General features: G+C 41.0%; 1 pseudogene; it reads left to right on the top strand.

Annotated features, from left to right (window-relative positions):
- Positions 1 to 19079, top strand: part of LOC136137337 (lipoxygenase homology domain-containing protein 1-like) — a 91190-nt pseudogene that overhangs the window by 33080 nt on the left and 39031 nt on the right.

Consider the following 19079-nt stretch of genomic DNA (forward strand, 5'->3'; position numbering starts at 1 on the left):
CCTCTGCAAGTTACTTAACTGCTGTGTGCCTGAATGTCACTTACCTCGAAGGGTTACCATGAGGATTAAATGCACTAATCCACGGAAAGTGTTTAGAGCAGTATCTGAAATGCTCAATACATGCTTGCTATTAATATTGTAGCACATAAGCAAATTTGTAGCCCTTTATTTAAACAAGGAGCTAGTCTTCCCAGTTATAATTTTTATTGATTAAACATTATGTATATGAAATTTACCACTGCATTTACCAAAGGTAGATGAGCACTTCGCTACTGTTGGACATTTAAATGGCTTCTAGGTTTTAGCTATTATAAATAATGCTGTAACAGAGACATTTTTTACCTTAGTTTCTTCTTTTTTCTTACCAGAGCTGTCTTATTTCCTTATGACACTTTCTGAGAAATGGGATTCTCTTGATCCATTCTGACAAAGGACTTTGTAAAAGTGTCTAATTTATAGCACGGTGCCCAGCAAGACATAGTAATTGGTAAATTTTAATTGTTATTAAATCATTACTACACACCCCAAATCATGGTGTTTATTTCTGCCATATGTAGTGTTTAATATCTTTCTTTTTTTTTGCCCTGCAGTAAAACTGATGATATATTAAAAAAATCTTTTTAACTTTTTATTTTATATTGGATTATAGTTGATTTACAATGTTGTGTTAGTTTCAGTTGTACAGAAAAGTGATTCAGTTATACATATACATGTATCTATTCTTTTTCAAATTTTTTTCCCATTTAGCTTGTTACATAATATTGAGCAGAGTTCCCTGTGCTATACAGTATGTCCTTGTTGGTTATCCATTTTAAATATGGCCGTGTGTACATGTCAATCCCAAACTCCCTAACTATCCCTCCCTCCCCCACCCTTCCTCCCTATAACCATAAGTTCATTTCCTAAGTCTGTGAATCATTTAATTAAAATTTCTCAGCACCTTGTTGCAAGCTACCGTATGTGACTGTGGATCTATGTAAGTTATCTTCACTTCTTACCATTTTGTTAAAATAGCTTTGTGAAGATGAGTTCACATACCATAACATTCACTTGTTTAAAGTGTACAATTTTTGGTGTTTAATATATTCTCAAAGTTGTACAACCATCACCACGCTCTAATTTGAGAACATTTTCATAACCCTCCCCCCAAAATCCATATGCAACCCCCTATTCTCCAGTCTTTGGAAATCAGTAATTTATTTTCTATCTCCACAGATTGGCCTGTTCTAGATAGTTCACATAAATGGAATCATACAACATGGAGTCTTTTGTGTATAGCTTTCTAAAATTTAGCATAATGTTTTAAGGTTAATCCATGTTGTAACAGGTATCAGTATTTCATATTTTATGGTTAATATTTAATTGTGTGGATAGACCACATTTTATTCAGCCGTTTATCAATTGATAGGCATTTGGGTTGTTTCTGTTTTCCAGCTATGAATAGAAATAATCATTAGGTATAATGCTGCTATGAACATCCATGCTTGTGTGTGTCATCGTTTCTCTTGGGTAGACACCTAGCAGTAACATTACTGTATCACGTAGTAACTCTATGTTTAACATTTTGAGGAGCTGCCAAATTGTTTTCCGAAGCGGCTGAAGCGTTTTTACATTCTCACCAGCAACGTCTGCGGACTGTTATTTCTCTGCCTTCTCACAGAAATTTATTATTGTCTGTTCTTTGATCCTAGTCGTCCTAGTAGGTGTGACATGATGTCTCATTGTGGTTTTGAGATGCGTTTCCCTAATGACTAATAATGCTGAGCATCTTTTCATGCGCTGGTTGGACATTTGTGTATCTTCACTGGAGAAATGTCTATTCAAATTCTTTGCTCATTTTTAATTGGATTATTTATCTTTTTACTAAAGAATTTGAGTTCTTTATGTATTCTGGATATGAGTTTCTTATCACATATGTGACTTATAAATGTTTTTTCCCATTTTATGAGTTGTCTTTTAACTTTCTCCATGGTATGGGTTTGAATTACTTCTGGTGTCCTTTCAATTCAACCTAAAGGATTCCCTTTAGTTTCTGTTGTAAGGCTGTTCCGCTAGTGATGAATTCTCGGAATGTCTTAATTAGCATGTAGAATTCCTGGTTGACAGTTTTTCTTTTGTCGTTTGAAGATGTCATCCTACTGCTCTCTTATGTTTTCTAAGTCAGCTGTTACTTTTATTGAGGATCCCTTGTATGTGATGAGTTGTTTTCTTTTACTGCTTCCGGTGTTCTCCCCTTATTTTTGGTTTTCAGTAGTCTGTGTTGTGTCTGGAAGTACACAGGCTTCCTGTTGGTTTTCACAGCTACTGTGATTGCAAGGTGGCTGATTTTTAAGGGTATTGTGGAACTGGTGAGAGAAAAATGGAAGTAGATCAAGTAACAGTGCACAAACCCTTCTGTTCTTACCAAGGTTTAGAGTTTTCATTGAATAAGTACTCCTCAGATCATTGCGAGTCTTTGGTTAATTTCCAGAGTTCTTGAACTTTTGATTTCAATCATTTTTGCTATCGCATTTTTGGAGGAGTGGTTACATGGAGGGACTCAATATGTCATTCCAGAAGTCATGCTCTCCCCTTTATCATATTTTGTTCTATTAAACTTCTGTTCCTCTATGAAATCTTCTATTTACGGCTGTGATTTCTGTAATCCGCTGCAGACGAATAAGAAGCGACCCGATGTAAATGTGACTTTGCGCCTATAATATGTCATGTGACCAAATCCATGAAATTTCAGAGCTACCAGCCAAGTAGTGTTGAAACACTGACTATCTCATTACTGTCAGAAGAGTGAAAATTTCCCTTTTGTGTAACCGGTTCATGTTGTACGTGGCAGTGGGGGCAACTGTAATGTTCCCCTGATCCAATCATAGGTCTTGGAGGGAGCCTTGATTGTAGGATGGTACAGAGAGTGGAGAAAGATTCTTCCTTCAAAAAAAGGCTTGCAAAATAATGTCAGGCTTGGCAGCAGTTTTGACAGCTACCCTCCGTAGACTACAGAGTCAACCCTAGAGGAGCACCTGAAATGTCACTGAGAGACAGGCTGGGAAAAAAATGAGACATCTTTAGAAAAATGACCAAGACAAAATCAGAGCAAGAGTCCATTAGAGCAGAAGGTTCAAAGAGAGCAGGCAGAGAAGAGCTCCTAGACTGTAGGGCCTGGGCCTCGCTCAGCTGCTAACTCCTGAATCTTATCCGTTGACTGACATAGACGAGACACTCCTGAATATTCACGTTGAAAGCATGAAAGCTTAATGACAGTGACTTGGCTGAAGTCTGTTGAATATTTGCTCATTGCTCTTGGGGCGCTCGTTGTTAAATTTCCCTTGTGGTCCTTCTCACTTTGAGGGCATCATAAAGGAATCCCATGTATCTTATATGGTTATTATTTGCTTATAAACCTGCCCAGAGATTCAGCTGAGCTTTTCATTGCATTTTTGCAAATTGAAACACTAAATAGTACTCTCTCTCTCTTGCTTGGGAAAAGTTAGTGGCTAAGCCCTTCACTCCTAGAAGGCAGTTTCCTGCTTCCCGTTTACTGCAGTATGAAGGCAATTCGTTTTGTAGACGAATAGGCTTAATATTTATTAAGCGCTTGCATAGTCATTTGAATATCGCTTGTGTTCCTAGAATAGGGTGTGCATCATACATTTTTTGCCCTTTCAAGAACAATTTATACCAGCAGGAATTAGAAGACCTCTATTTGAGTTCCAACTGTGACCTTTACTGTCTAGGAAATGTGGACAAACCACTTAATGTTTCTAAGCTTTAATTTCCTCCCTTGTAAAATGGGTACAATAATACCTTATAATGCTACTGTACAGATTGAAAGAGCTCACAATTAAAGCACTTTATATAAAGCATGAAACGTTCTTGTCTTTATATTCCTGAGGCGGATTCTTAAAATCCTGCCCACAGACTGGGGTAGTCTTCCTGATGGGGTGGGATTTAAGATAATTTTTCAGATGAATGAGGGCAGGAAGGCAGCTTGGCAGATGGCTGGTGGGTGGCTATTGCTGGGATGGGGGTCTGTGCAGAAACACGAGTGGAGGCTACAGGCAGGAGGAAGCGCAGAGGGAGCCCAGACTAGGCTGGTGGCCTGGAGAACGGCGGTGAGCGTGCATGTTAAGAGCAGGAACATTTCTCTTGGGCCTCTTCATTGTCTACAGGTTAGATGTCTATGCGGATCTACAAATTCTTAGCCATTAGCTAAATGGGAGCCAGCATGTCATTCTGATTTTGGCAAAGCTCTGTGTGGCTTTCTTCTTTATATTTCTCTTTTCTGTTCTCTCCTCTTCCCCTCCATCCTCCGTCTTCGTCTTCTTCTTCTCCTTCTATTTATTTATGTGTTTGTTTATTTATCTTTTGGCGGACCTGAAACTTGGAATTTGGTGACGTTTCGCACTGACTGCACCGGGCACGTAGGAATTGCAGCGCTAAGCGATGCCCCGCTGACACGACTGACTCTCCTGTGGATGTCAGATCCTAGGGACAATTTACCTTGAGTTTGTCCCTCAGTCACAGAAGTTGAAGTATTTTTGAATGACATCTGCATCTCGACCACCAAATTTTCACATGTGAACTGTTACCGAGAAAAGCTGGTAGAGCCGGTCTGCTTAAATGCAGAGTAAACTTCAGAAACCGAAATCCCAACACAGAATAAATTACAAAAAGAAGGTAGCCACTTTTCAGAGGGAATACATTTTCTCATTTCATGGCTACATATTAAACAAAAAGATAATGGGCCGCAGATAGTAATCAGGTTTTATTTATTGGAGGAATGCCAAAAAAGAGTGGCTCGACCCTCTCCTTAATTAGGCCAAAAACCTTTGTGGGGAGAAGAGAAAAAGGGCGTTTAGTGAAGTCTGCTCTGAGATAGATGTTAGATGTTTGGTAAAGCTGAGACACGAGAGAAAAAATCATCTTTCTCTAACCCCTCCCTGGTGACCTGGTGAAATGGTGCCTTTTCAATGACCAGCACCTCGATGTGTGGTCTTCATCACATCCTCATCTGCCTTTCAGGATGGTGTTCCATCAGCCGACCTTATTCTTCTTGCCTTTTCAGGATGCTTCTAGTTAACCTCTGCTTTCATTCTACCAACATGCTACGCTCCCCTGTTCTCAAAATGACCCTTGTTCTGCTCTGAAACGACCGACCGTTCTCCTCCCCTTCTTTGCAAAACCTTTTGAAATACTAATCTACCCTTCTTGCTTTGTCTCCTTCTCTTCCCATTCTCTCCTAAGTCTTTGCTGTTTGGGATTTTCTCCCATCATTCTATTTCAGCCATGTTTTCTAAGATCAGCAGTGAAATACTAATTTTCCCAGTAGTTGTGATCCTGGGTTGCTGGTCAAAGAATTGTGATAGGTGTGGGTGTCAGGATCAGATCTCCTAGATTCACATTTGAGCCACTTGACCAGCTGTGTATTTGTGAGCAGCTATTTAAAATTTTATCCTTTGTAAAATGGGCAAAAGTAATTGCACCTATCTAAGAGTTGTGAGGATTGTACGGAATATATAAAACCGATGTAAAAGGTTTAGCACAGAGTAAACATTCAGAAATTTAAAAATATTTTTGTTGCATTTGGAAAGCAAATGAACAAGAGTTACAAGAAAGGAGAGGTGACTGTTATGGGCGTATCCCCCCAAAAGATGTTGACATCTTAACACTTGGTATCTGTGAATGTGACCTTATTTGGAAATAGGGTCTTTGCAGATGTGATTAAGATGTAAATTAACAAGAGGTCATACTGGAAATAAGGCAGGCCCTTGATCCAATACAACTGGTGTCCTAATACGAGAGAAGAGTGACACACAGGGAGACGCCTGTGAGGACAGAGACAGAGATTGGAAGAAGGCTGCCACGACCAGCAGCTAGAAAGAGGCAGGAAGGACTCCGTCCAAAGTCTCAGACGGAGCACAGCCTTGCCGACAACTGGATTCAGACTTCCAGCCTCCATGACGGTGAGAGAACACGTTTCTATTGTTTTAGCCACCCAGCCTGTGGTGCTTTGCTATGGCAGCCCCAGGAAAATAAAACAGTGACCAGCAACCAGGTGCTTTACAGGAACGGGGCATGAAAATGGAAAGAAAAAGGATGAATTTGCCAGCAAGGAGGCTGTTACCGAGAGAGCTGATAGGGAAGTAAAGAGTCTGTCATGGTGTGAAGAGAAATGGTGGCTATAGATGTGGAACCTTTCCCCTTACGCTTATTAGTTGGAGAGATTCAGGAGATTAGACGGAGGCATGACAGGGTAAAGAGTAGGACTTTGACAGAAAAAGGAGGTTGTCCACTTTTCAGTGGGAGGACAAGGTGTCAGGGGAGAGACATTTTTTTACATCGAATTGCTGAAGAGAGCTGCTGCAAGTCTTAGAGCTAGACCCCTTGAAGGACAGAGTGACCCAGTGATTTAAAAGCCACCAAAAGCACGGCTGGAAGAATAGGTTTCATAAACGGGAAGGGCACCTCTTTAGAAGCATTGAGACTAGAAATTAGGATAAGAAGTAGATGTAATGACAAATGTTAAGATGGAAATAAAGTGTAATTAGTCAGGCTATAACACTTGTTTTGAAAATGTGAATTTGTTCCAACATGATTGATATATTAAGGAACAATTTGAGCATAGCTATAGTTTCACATGTGCTAATTATGCATAAGATACCCACAGGGAAGGCAGAAAACTCCACCCAACTGAACCAGGTCACAAAGGAGTATAGAAACTACACACACACACACACACACACACACACACACACACCCGCATCTCAGGCATCTACCTCTATCTCAGTTCACTGTCTGTCACATCTGTCCATATCTGGTGTTAAAAATTTCCTTCCAATTTCTGATAACACTCCTTCCACCGCTTGACTATAACTCACAAGCTGCATTTCTTTCCATACACCTTCCCCGAGTAAATTTCATGTTTTTTCAAGGTAAAGTGCAACATCTATTGTAGTCCTTACATAGTTCTTAACCATTAACATGTATGAAACTGACTACCACTTTGATTAGGTATCTATCCTTTTTTTTTTTTTTTTTTTTTTTTGCGGTACGCGGGCCTCTCACTGTTGTGGCCTCTCCCGTTGCGGAGCACAGGCTCCCGACGCGCAGGCTCAGCGGCCATGGCTCACGGGCCCAGCCGCTCGGCGGCGTGTGGGATCTTCCCGGACCGGGGCACGAACCCGTGTCGCCCGCATCGGCAGGCGGACTCTCAACCACTGCGCCAACAGGGAAGCCCCAAAAGTTTTTTTTAAATGATGGACCTAGATGAAATGGAGCAATTCAATGAAAGACACAATTTGCCAAAACTCACAAACACTAAAAAGAAATAGACAATCTGAATTGCTTATATCTATTATAGAAATTTAATCAATAATTAATACCTTTTCAAAACAGAAAGCACCAGGTGCAGATAGGTTCACTGATGAATTCTATCAAACATTTAAGGAAAAAATTATACCAGTTCTCTACAATCTCTTTCAAGAATAGAAGTAGAGGAAATATTTCCTAGCATTACCCTAATACTAAAACCAGACAAGGACTTCACAAGAAAAGAAAACTATAGATCAATACCTCTGATGAACAAAGATGAAAAAATCCTCAACAAAATATTAGCAGATTGAATTTAACAATCTATAAAGTCATTTTTCACCACAACCAAGTGAGATTTATCCCAGGTATGCAAGGCTGGTTCAACATTCAAAAACCAATGAATGTGATCCATCACATCAACAAACTAAAAAGGAAAAATCACTTGACCACACCAACAGATTCAGAAAGAGCATTACACAAAATGTAACATGTATTCACGATAAAAATTCTCAGTAAACTAGGAATAGAGGGGAACCTCCTCAACTTGATAAAGAATATCTACAAAAACTACAGCTGACAGCGTACTTAATGATGAGAAACTTGAAACTTTCCCACTAAGATCAGGTACAAGACAAGGATGTCCCCTATCATCACTGCTTTACAAAATTATACTAGAAGTCCTAGCTAATGCATTAAAACAAGAAAAAGAAGAAAAATGATATATTGATTGGAAAGGATGAAATAAAACTGTCTTTGTTCACAGATGACATGATCGCTTATATAGAAAATTTGTAATAATCAGCAAAAAAAAAAAAAAAAAAAGACCTCCTGGAACTAATGTATGAGTGTGATAAAGCAAAGTTACAGGAAACAAGTTTAATATACAAAGTCAATTGACACAATACCATTTATACTAGCACCCCCCCAAATGAAATACTTAAATATAAATTTAACAAACTAGGTATAAGAACTATATGAGGAAACTACAAAAATGATGAATGAAATCAAAGAACTAAATAAATGGAGAGATGTTCCATGTTCATGGACAGAAAGACTCAATATTCTTAAGATGTCAGTTCTTCCCAGCTCGATCTGTAGGTTCAGTGCAATTCCAATAAAAATCCCAGAAAGTTATTTTGTAGGTATTGACAAACTGATTCTAAAGTTTATAGGGAGGGGAAAAAACCCAGAATAGCCAACACAATATCGAAGAAGAAGAACAAAGTTGTAGAACTAACACTACCAGATTTCAAGACTCACTATAAAGCTATGGTAATTAAGACAATGTGGTATGTCTATGGTGGAAGAGTAGACAAATAGACAAATGGAACAGAATAGAAAGCCTAGAAATAGAACAATGTACAGTCAACTGATCCTGGACAAAGGAAATACAGTGGAGCAAAGAGAGACTTTAAATAAATAGTGCTGGAACAGCTGACATCCAACATGCAAAAAATTGAATCCAGACACACACCTTACACCCTTCACAAAAATGAACTCAAGATCATAGCTCTAAATGTAAAACACAAAAACATACAACTCCTAGAAGATAACATAGGAGAAAACCTAGATGACTTTGGGTATGGTGATGATTTTTTAGATGCAACATCAGAGGCATAATCTGTGAAAGAAATAATTGGTAAACTAGACTTCATTAAAATTTAAAACATGTGCTCTGTGGAAAACTGTCAAGAGAATGAGAAGACAAGACAAAGACTGGGAGAAAATATTTCAAATGGAAACATATCTGATAGAGGACTCTTCTTCAAAATATGTGAAGAACTCTTAAAACTCAAAAATAGGAAAACAAACAACCGGTTAAAAATAGGCAGAAGGCCTTCACAGATACTTCACCAAAGAAGACATACAGAAGACAAAAAAGCATATGAAAAGATGCTCGACATCATGTGTCATCAAAGAAATGCAAATTAAAATAATGAAATCCCACTACACACCTATTAAAATGGCCCAATTTTTTTTTTTTTTTTTTTTTTTTGCGGTACGTGGGCCTCTCACTGTTGTGGCCTCTCCCATTGCGGAGCACAGGCTCCGGATGCGCAGCCTCAGCGGCCATGGCTCACGGGCCCAGCCGCTCCGCGGCACGTGGAATCTTTCCGGATCGGGGCACGAACCCGTGTCCCCTGCCTCGGCAGGCGGACTCTCAACCACTGCGCTAACAGGGAAGCCCCTAAAATGGCCCGAATTTGAAACACTGAGAACACCAGATGCTGGTGAAGATGTGGAGCAACAGGAATTATTCACTGCTGGTGAGAAGACAAAATGGTGCAGCCGCTTTAGAAGACAGTTCAGCAGTTTCTTACAAAACGAAACGTACTCTTACCACACACCCCAGAATTTTCACTATTTGGTACTTACCCAAAGGAGTTGAAAACTTACATTTATACAAAAACTTGCACAGAAATGTTTATAGCAACTCTATTCATAATTTCCAGAATTTGGAAGCAACCTAAATGCCCTTCAGTAGGTGAATGAATAAATAAACGGCAGCCCATCTAGACAATGGAATATCATTCAGTGCTAAAAAGAAACGAGCTGTCAAGCCATGAAAAGACACGGAGGAGTCGTAAATGCTTATCACTGAGCGGAAGAAGCAAATACGAAAAGCCTACAGAGTCTGTTTCATTCCACCTATATGACATTCTAGAAGAGGCAAAACTATGGAGACAATAAAAAGAAAACCAGTGGTTGCCAGAGGTTGTGTGGTGAGGAGGGTTGTATAGGCAAAGGATTTTAGGGCAGTGAAAATCCTCTGTGTGATGCCATAATGATGGATACATGTTATACATTTGTCCAAACCCACAGCATATGCAACATGAAGAGTGAGCCGTAATGTAAATGGTGGACTTTGGGTGATTGTCATGAGCCAATGTAGGTTCACCATTTGCAATAAATGTACCATCTGGTGGCAGACATTGATCATGGGGGAAGCTCTGCATTTGTGGGTGCAGCAGGTATATGGAAAATCTCTGTCCACCCCCTCAATTTTCTGTGAACCTCAAACTGCTCTGAAAAAATGAAGTCAAAAGAAAAAAGGAAAACCAAGAAAAAAACCCCAGTGACCTCTTTCCTACCCATGACTTGAGTCATCTTATGCTGAGTGGCTTTACCTATTGTATGTTATACCCTGTGAAGCTGTGTCAAGTTAATTGAACTTGTTTTAAAAAGCCGCTGAGTTTATACAACTGGAAAATACAATCAACCCGGTCAGACCCTCAGTGTTCTGTCAGTACATTAGTTATGACCCCTCTGGCAATGACACCAGGTGCATGCTCATGTAGTGGAAATGTTTTTCATTTTCCTAGATTTTTTTCCATGTCTGCAGGTGCCACAGAAGGCAAATGAACATTGTCAATGATTTCTAGGCTGTTAGAGAATCCAGCCATTACATAGGGTACCTGAAACTGTGAATGATGGATCCTATGGTACCTCGTGTTTCCCAGCAGCCTCCAGGATATATGCTAAGTGCTAAAAGGCAAACACTAATTCTTTTGAGTGGAGACCACCCTGCTCTAGTATAGAATGGTTGTATCCACTACAGAAATTGACGAACGTAGTGAACAGTACTGTCTTTGTTTTGTTTCTTTTGTCTTAACATAGCATCAATTGGGGAGCTTAAAGATGGACATCTTCTCAGTGTAAAATCATAGACATTTACCTTAGGTTTGGCTGATTAAATAATACTAAAAACCATCTCTCTTTACAAGATCTCCTTGGTTACATATCAGCCAAGAAGTATAACTGCTCTTTGGCAAGCAGCACGGCTCTGGCTTTTAGGCTTAAAATTTCAAACGCAGTTCTCATTTTTTAACCCCTATGTTTGTTTCCTGAGCAAAATTCCTAAAGTTCTACATCTTGCTGTATATGAATATATGTGCTCTAAGAGCTCATAACTTATATAATCAGGCTTACACTTCATTTGGTAATAGTTTTGAAGGTGTAGTTGGAATACTAGCCATCATAGATACTTAAGGAAGGGCTCATGTATTCCCCCTCCATTTCCTTTCCTGTATTTCTACTAAAAATATTCCTTGTTTTTAAAAAATTGTTGCCAGTAATGGATGAGGAAGACCATTTAGTATCTCAAGGGGAGACGGATAGTAGTTCTCGTTCTCAGACAACACTGTTGTTAAGGTTACTGAATGCTGTGTGGAACCCAAAATAAACTGGGACACATCAATTTGTTACTTTGTCTTTAAAGACTGATTTGCCACAAAATTAGGCTTTTGAGAGAAAACTAATCCACACAAGCAGGTTCTCAATGGCAGAGATGTCTCATTCTTGTTTGCCTGATAGAGTATCAAAATTAATATTTATGGACCACCTGCAAAGGGCCAGGTTTGTGTGGAGTATTCTACATACGACATTTAAATTAAAATTTCTCCACCTGCCAGAATGCAGGCTACAAAATAACAGGTCACTTGAAAAGAGCAATGGGCACAGACTTTTGTGAGTCTAGGTATGCAAACTATATCAGCCTTTCATTATATCACGTTGTCCATACGTTCAGAGACTGAGGTACTCTAACAGATTTCAAAGAACAGGGCAGGGGGTATCACTCATCCTTCAAAGAGAAAACTCTTCTAAATTGGGAATAATATTTTCCTCTTTTTAGTCGGAAGTAATCATGGTAGTTACTGGTTAGAGACTTCCCTCACTAAAATGTGCCACAACCTAGGCCATCATATCACTAATCCATTCATTCCTTCGACTGCACGGGTATAAATTATGACATATTGAATATGTTTTAAATCATGGGGATGTGATGTACAGCAGGGAGACTATACTTAATAATACTGTATTGTATATTTCAAAGTTGCTAAGGGAATAAATCGTAAAATTTTTCAACACAAAAAATCTGTAATTATGTATGGTGACAAATAACTAGACTTATTGTGTTGGTCATTTTGCAGTATATACAAATATCAAATGATTATGTTGTACACCTGAAACTCATATAATGTTATATGTCAGTTATACCTCAATTAAAACCAGTTAACCATCATAGCCATGAAACTTCCTCATCAAGCAAATGAAGAGGAGGTTATGGGATGCAGAGTTCACTGAGGTACAATAAAGCTCTCTCTTGTCCCAGAATCAGGAGTAGCGAAATGTTTGCCACTTGGTGACCCCTCAGTAAGTGCATGGAGGTTTACGCCATCCCATTAACTAGGCTGCCCTCCCCGCACAGCTGTCCACAGGGTGGTCTTAGGATGCCTGGTGTGAATGGTCAGAGATGGCCTTGCTTCTAGGTCTTGTCCAGCGTCCCTCGGCTGTCAGTAGTGTGAAGGTGGACATGTCTGCATCCCCTCACATCCTGCACAGATTTGCCATCAGCCTAAGCTTTGGATGGCTTTGATTTAATACTGAGGTTCGTAACTTGTGGGAGGGTCACAGTCCTGATCTTCTGAGATCACTTGATTATATCACGGATTAAGACACCTGATTGGTCACTATAGAGCATGCCTGCAGCTTTCATAAATCTTCTTAATGAATCAAGGAGATGTGAGCAAGGCTCTCTTTCCTATTCTTTATTTTTCATTTGTATTCATTCTTTTACCATTTCTTTCTTAAAACTCTTACAAGGGTCTGGTGCACAGTTGTTGACGTACATTTGTTGAGCTCTCTGAAAAGTCGGTCGTTGCGTTACCAGGAGACCCTTGATGGCCACGCTCCATTCAACCTAGATCAACTTCACAGAGTCCAGCAAAGCTTCAAGTCCTTTCTGTGCCAATATGATCCATCCCGTTGCATAAATAATGAATAAATCTCATTTTATAATGCTAATGAAGAATATGAGCTCTCCAGGAAGCGAAAAGCTTGAGTTCTAGCAAATATTTGAATAGCTTTTAATTTATCCAAGTGATTTCGCTCTGCCCTTCAACCTTTGTTACTTAAGACATTACCCACATCTTCCTGTGTTTATTTCTAAACTCTGGGCAATGACATTTGCTTCCTTCACTGCCTTTCCCAGGAAAGAATGTGGGTCTATACAAGATCGAATGTGCTCTTATTAACTTGGAGATAGTTCTAAAGTTTAGAAGTACGGACGGCTGGTTAACACCTTATGCGATCATAAATAAGCAGCTCATCTTTCTCATACCTTGTCTGTCTTCACTCTGCAATGCAGAACTTGCATCAGGACCAGTGGGAGTTATGTTTCTGCTTCCAAAAGAAGCCTAATTCTCACAGGACATCGAAATAGCCTGCTCAGATAGTATTAGCAACGGGGATTCAGGGGAAGAGATGCAGTCTGCAGCTGGCATTTGAAAGATGTAAAAGACAGGTTCATGCAGTATGTAAGTAGTTGGTGACTGTGTTGTTCAGAGAAGCCTTAAATTCAAACATATTCTCTGTATTTATTTCAACCTTATGCCAGGAAGACAGGCTGTATATAAAGATGACTGTTTCTTTTACAGCCATTGTACTGTAAAAGAAATAAAAATCTATTTTGTTTGGTGACTTTGCTAAGGGAAAAAACAACAGCACTCTCTCCTAGAGCAAACTGTGCAAAATCTACTTTGATACTGAGAACTGCACGCCTCACATTTTCAGTGACACTTGCCATCGTTAGGTGGATGCTGGAAATTAAGTAGCAACTTCAGCTCTATTACTTCAGGTGGGATTAAGACCGTCACTTGTGATGCAGTGTGAGAGTGAGAGCATTTTCCCCTGAATGGCAGCGTGAACGGGGGTGCTGAAACACGCTTGACAGCATTCTAGTTGGCAAACGCTAGCATTTTAATAAGTCAGTACTGCCGAGAGTTCGATGTAAGAGCTTATCTGAAAGTGAAATAAACTGATGTAAGCTCAGACCAGTGAACACTGTCACCATCCTCAACAAAGTGTACATGCGAGTTTGGAGCTCATATATGAGTAACCTTTCAAAATAATGCACACGTCTGGTCATATGCTCTAGTGAATGCCATGAAAATCCCTGCCGTGGTTTTTGGAGAGAAATAAACATAATTTATATTTGGCATCAGCATGAACTGGTAATTATCTTGGGATAAAAAATACTAAGCAGTATTTTAAAATCACTTGCGTGCTGGAGAGCTCTGCTTCCCATAAAGCAATCAGTGAGAGGAGATGGAAACTAAGGTGATTATTTAGATCTCAGCATAAAGATTTTTAGGAGAGGTGTTTTCTGAACATTTGAAATACTTAGTCCTGTTTGGGAGCAATTGTTTCCTTACAGCTAGTCGCTGATCACTTTTTAAATACATTTTTAAAAGCTCTGCGATTCTATCTTTTGCCTTTGGCCGTTATTTATTATTATTATTATTAAATCTGATTGTCCAAGTGTTGTTCCTGGAGAATATTCAAATCCCCTTCAAAGGCATGGAGCCTCTTAAAACTAAACATATATTGAATTATTTTTTCCCTTCTGTTGGAAAACAGTTGGAAATAAGTTCACTGTTAACGATTGTTCCCAAGTAAGTCCCACCAAGACCCCTGTGTTTCTTTCCCAGAGAGATAAACTTCACATTATTGCAACACATGACACATGTAATGCTTGCACAGTTCCTGTGGAGAATCCCTGTTCAAACGCTGTCCTGATTACTGTTTTATGTTGCTTCTGGAGAGGAAAGAAGGGCCTGCCCAACATGACGTAGAAGATTCACACTGCGTGTCACCACTGCCCATCACAGAGAAGGGCGTGGAAGGTGGCACCAACTCCCTCCCCAGCTTTAAAGCAGGACCTGTTATCTGGCCAAATCTTTATTTCTGCCACTCTCGATGATAAGAGGTTCAAATCTGTGCAAATGCATTGGAAAAAAGGATGCAAAACACATGTGGAGAGCCAAATCCAGGGTGGTTCTCTTTGTCCGTTTGGGCTGTTATAGCAAAGCTCCGCAGACTGGGTGGCTTATAAACCACAGAAATTAACTTCTCATGATTCTGAAGCCTGGAAGCCTGAGACAAGGGTGCCAGCATGGCCGGGCTCTGGAGAGAGCCCTCTTCCAGGTTGCTGGCTTCCAGCTTCCCACTGTATCTTCACGTGGCCCAAAGAGGACAAGAGAACTCTCTGGGGAATCTCCTATAAGGGCACTAATTCCACTCCTGAGGCCTCCACCCTCATGACCTTATGACCTCCCACTGTCCCCACAGTGCCATTACGCTGGAGGGGTAGGTTTTCAACATGTGAATTTAAGGGGACATACAGTGGTCATCTTTGAATGCTGTGAAAAGTGGTTTTGTGTAGAGGGTGAAGAGATAGCAGAATAAACCCTGCAGAATGGTCTCTTGGTCCCTTGCTACCGTGAGATGCCCTCCTCCTTGCTTATTTTGAAAGAGCCAAAGTAAGTCCAGACTTAGAGCAGGAGAAGCCCCTCATTTTGACAAGCACGTCGTGTGAGGGTCCATCCGTTTTGCTTTGTGTGACATGCATTGTGCAGCTTTCCTTGTAATTGTTGCTGCTTGCACCTAAGCCAGACTTGTCCTTATTATAGGGCTCCCTGCCAGGATCACCCCCAAACCCACCTTCAGCATATTCTCATCAGCGCTATTTGCAATTTTAATAATAAAACATGACATTCCTTGAACCCTAGACGCACTTAAGTCAACATTTTGTGTTTCTCCACAGCCCTTCCTGCAGCATCACCTCCTGCCACACACAGGCCCTCAAATATCTGTGAAGTGGGTAAACCTGAGACTGCCAGTGAGTTTAAACACATATTTCAAAATATAGATTTCCTTATGGGTGGAATCCACAGATTCAAAAGGTTGTGGTAGGGAACCCTAAAGTTTCCAGGTTTTAACTGATTCCAGTTTAGGGCTTGATCTTGATGGTTTTCATGGAATCCAGGATTGTACAGATAAGTCCAAGTGGGTTGCCCACTGACAACTTGCTTCCTCTCTTCCTGGTACCCAGTGAGGTTGGGGACAGAGCTCGGTCATAATAGAATCAAAGCATTTTATAGAAAAAAGTACTTGTGGAGTCAGTTTAAGGAACAGTCTGTATCCTGTTCTCTAAAACTGGTCTGTAAATTACAGAGTGGCACAACTGTGTGATAGTGAGACCAAGAGAGGAACTTACAGAAGTCATCAACACCACAAGAAACATGGACATTTATAAGACTTTTGTTCCCTTATAAAATGCACATATTGGCTCCAATCATATGATAATACACAGATTAATGTTCAAAACATCTCATCAGGACTTCCCTAGTGGCGCAGTGGTTAAGAATCCGCCTGCCAATGCAGGTGACACGGATTAGAGCCCTGGTCTGGGAAGATCCCACAGGCCTCGGAGCAACTAAGCCCGTGTGCCACAACTACTGAGCCCGTGTGCCACAACTACTGAGCCCACATGCCGCAACTACTGAAGCCCACTTGCCTAGAGCCCGAGCTCCGCAACAAGAGAAGCCACCGCAATGAGAAGCCTGCGCACTGCAATGAAGAGCAGCCCCCGCTCGCCACAACTAGAGGAAGCCCACGCGCAGCAATGAAGACCCAACGCAGCCAAAAATAAATAAATTTAGAAAACAAACAAGCAAACAAAAAAAGTGTCATCCTCGGGACTGGCTTCTCAATAATCAACCTTAGAAACATCTATACGGTTATTAGGTCTTCACTTCCATGTGTTTTCCTTTGTCTCATAAATACGTGTTAATTTTTGTCTCAAGCATAAACGTAGGTTGTAGACTCTTTTACATGAGTCCAATTCTCCCTCTCTTCCTCCCTCCCTCTCTTTTTTATATCTACCTATCTATCTATCCATCCATCTAGCATTTTTCTATTGAATTAGAAAGTAAGGGACGTAGGGATGCTATTCTCGATAACCCTCCAAAGAGTCAAGCTATAGTTATTTCAGTTTCTTAAATGCCTGTGGTAACTCATTCTTACTAATCCATCTGGCCACCAGATTTCATTGGTGTCAGCACTTCTGTGCCACAGTCAAAATTTAGTTTTTAGCTCTTGTTTTCTGTGAGAATCATTTTGTGGGTAATGGTGAGGGGGTGTTGAGGGGAAACCCAGTCCAACTTGATGGCTTGCGGGCCAGGAAAATGAGTCACGTTTCAAGCATGAAAGCGAAGCCTTAGGCACTGAACTCTAGTTACTCCTAAATTGTCTCTAGCAGTGCCCCGAGTCTACTAACAGGAGGCCTCAAACAAATATCTACGTGGTTCCCGTGAAATATTTTTCATTCTCCTTTAGCCAGACTCAGAGACTGAGTTCACTGACAGCAACCTCCAGACCCGAGGGCTGTCTCACTGTTTGAGGGTCTGAGTTTCGTGAACAGCCCTCCCGGACACGCCGGGGTGCATCCGCCCAGTGGTACCCTGCACCCTTTTCTCTGCAGCCTTCTCTGCCTTCAACACCCCAGCAAGCCGACAGGAGGCTTCTGCTGCCCTAATTCAGTCAGTTCTGTGTGTCGCCGTGCCTGTGCTTTACTATTTAAATGTGCCTCAATGTAGTGTCAGCATTTGCAGAAATGGTTCACCTTTGCCCCGAATGGGAATAGAAATGAGGTGCCCCGTAAGCCAGGCCTCTGCACGCAGAGCCCGGGAATGGTGGACGGATGCTGTCAGCCCGCTTACACTTAGAGCAAAATGGAAACCTTCCCCACTCAGCAGATGCAGAGGACATTTTAACTGAATCGGCCTTAATATTGTTTAAGCGTTTGCTCTTGCAAACGAAATATTACATAATTCCCTAGAGAATATTGTCGAAACTGGGGAGCTGGTCCTCGCAGTACAGTCACGCCTACACACTCACACATGACATTCATTTGATGGCACAGCTGTGTCTACACAAGGGTGATTGTGTAGACGGGAAGGGGTGGGAAGGGAGAAACTATTTGATTTACGCGTGAAACACCGATTTGTGATTGTCGTTACCGTTTTGTTTTCCTCCGTGGACCGGACCGGGTTCACCTCCTGGGTTAAATCTTACGACTGTTTCTGTGTGCCCTGGGGTGGAAAGGCCTTGCACTATGGGATCCAGTCATGTTGAATTAAAGTCCTTGCTCAGAAACTTAGGGCCCAGGGGGCTTTGGGCACATGACACAACCTCTCTGAAGCTCCCTTTCCTCTTTTGCAAAATGGAGAGAATTACGTGTCTCTCAGGGTCGCTGCAAAGATTTGAAGTAACAGGAAAGCGTTTTGCCGCGACTCTCCTTCTCTCAGCAAACCTCAGGCCTTGGCCTTGTCACTGTTGTTACGGCACCAGAAAAACGTCTAGGATCTTGACTTGGTTTTTGTTGTGAGATTGGGTTCGTTCTGACTGAAAAACCCCAAATTCTTATTGTAATTCTGAAAATGAATGGACTTATGAAAGCCTCCAAGATGCTCACGGAGCACAAGAAGGGAGAGAACCTTAAAGTGACATCAGCCTGGAAGGAATGAGCCCACGAAGGACTCAAGAGTGAAAACTAAACAGAACCCAAACAAACAAAACTCAAAGTCTCTCAGAGTCACTGCTGTGTCCCTGGAGGTGTTTCTGATGAGGCACTGGATCGGACGGGGTGGATGTAGTTTCTCTGACCGTCGAGAACAAGGCACGTGACCGGTGATCATTAGAACATACAAAGCCTGGTGTACTTTCTCAGAGTTCACCCAGCAAATTCTGCAGTGGATAGGCCCTGTAATGGGCCTCTGCATATCGGTGGGAGGGCACTAGACATGGAGTTTAGTTTCCCAATTTGCCCCGTGAAGCAAGGGCCCTGGTTATTGTGTCTTCAGAGCTCTCTCTCAGGTGTGCTGGTTACTCAGTACTCTTTTGTTTGGTAGAATTTTGACTTTGTTAAGCTG

The sequence above is a fragment of the Phocoena phocoena genome, chromosome 17 (genome assembly GCF_963924675.1).
Source record: "Phocoena phocoena chromosome 17, mPhoPho1.1, whole genome shotgun sequence".
NCBI lineage: Eukaryota > Metazoa > Chordata > Mammalia > Artiodactyla > Phocoenidae > Phocoena > Phocoena phocoena.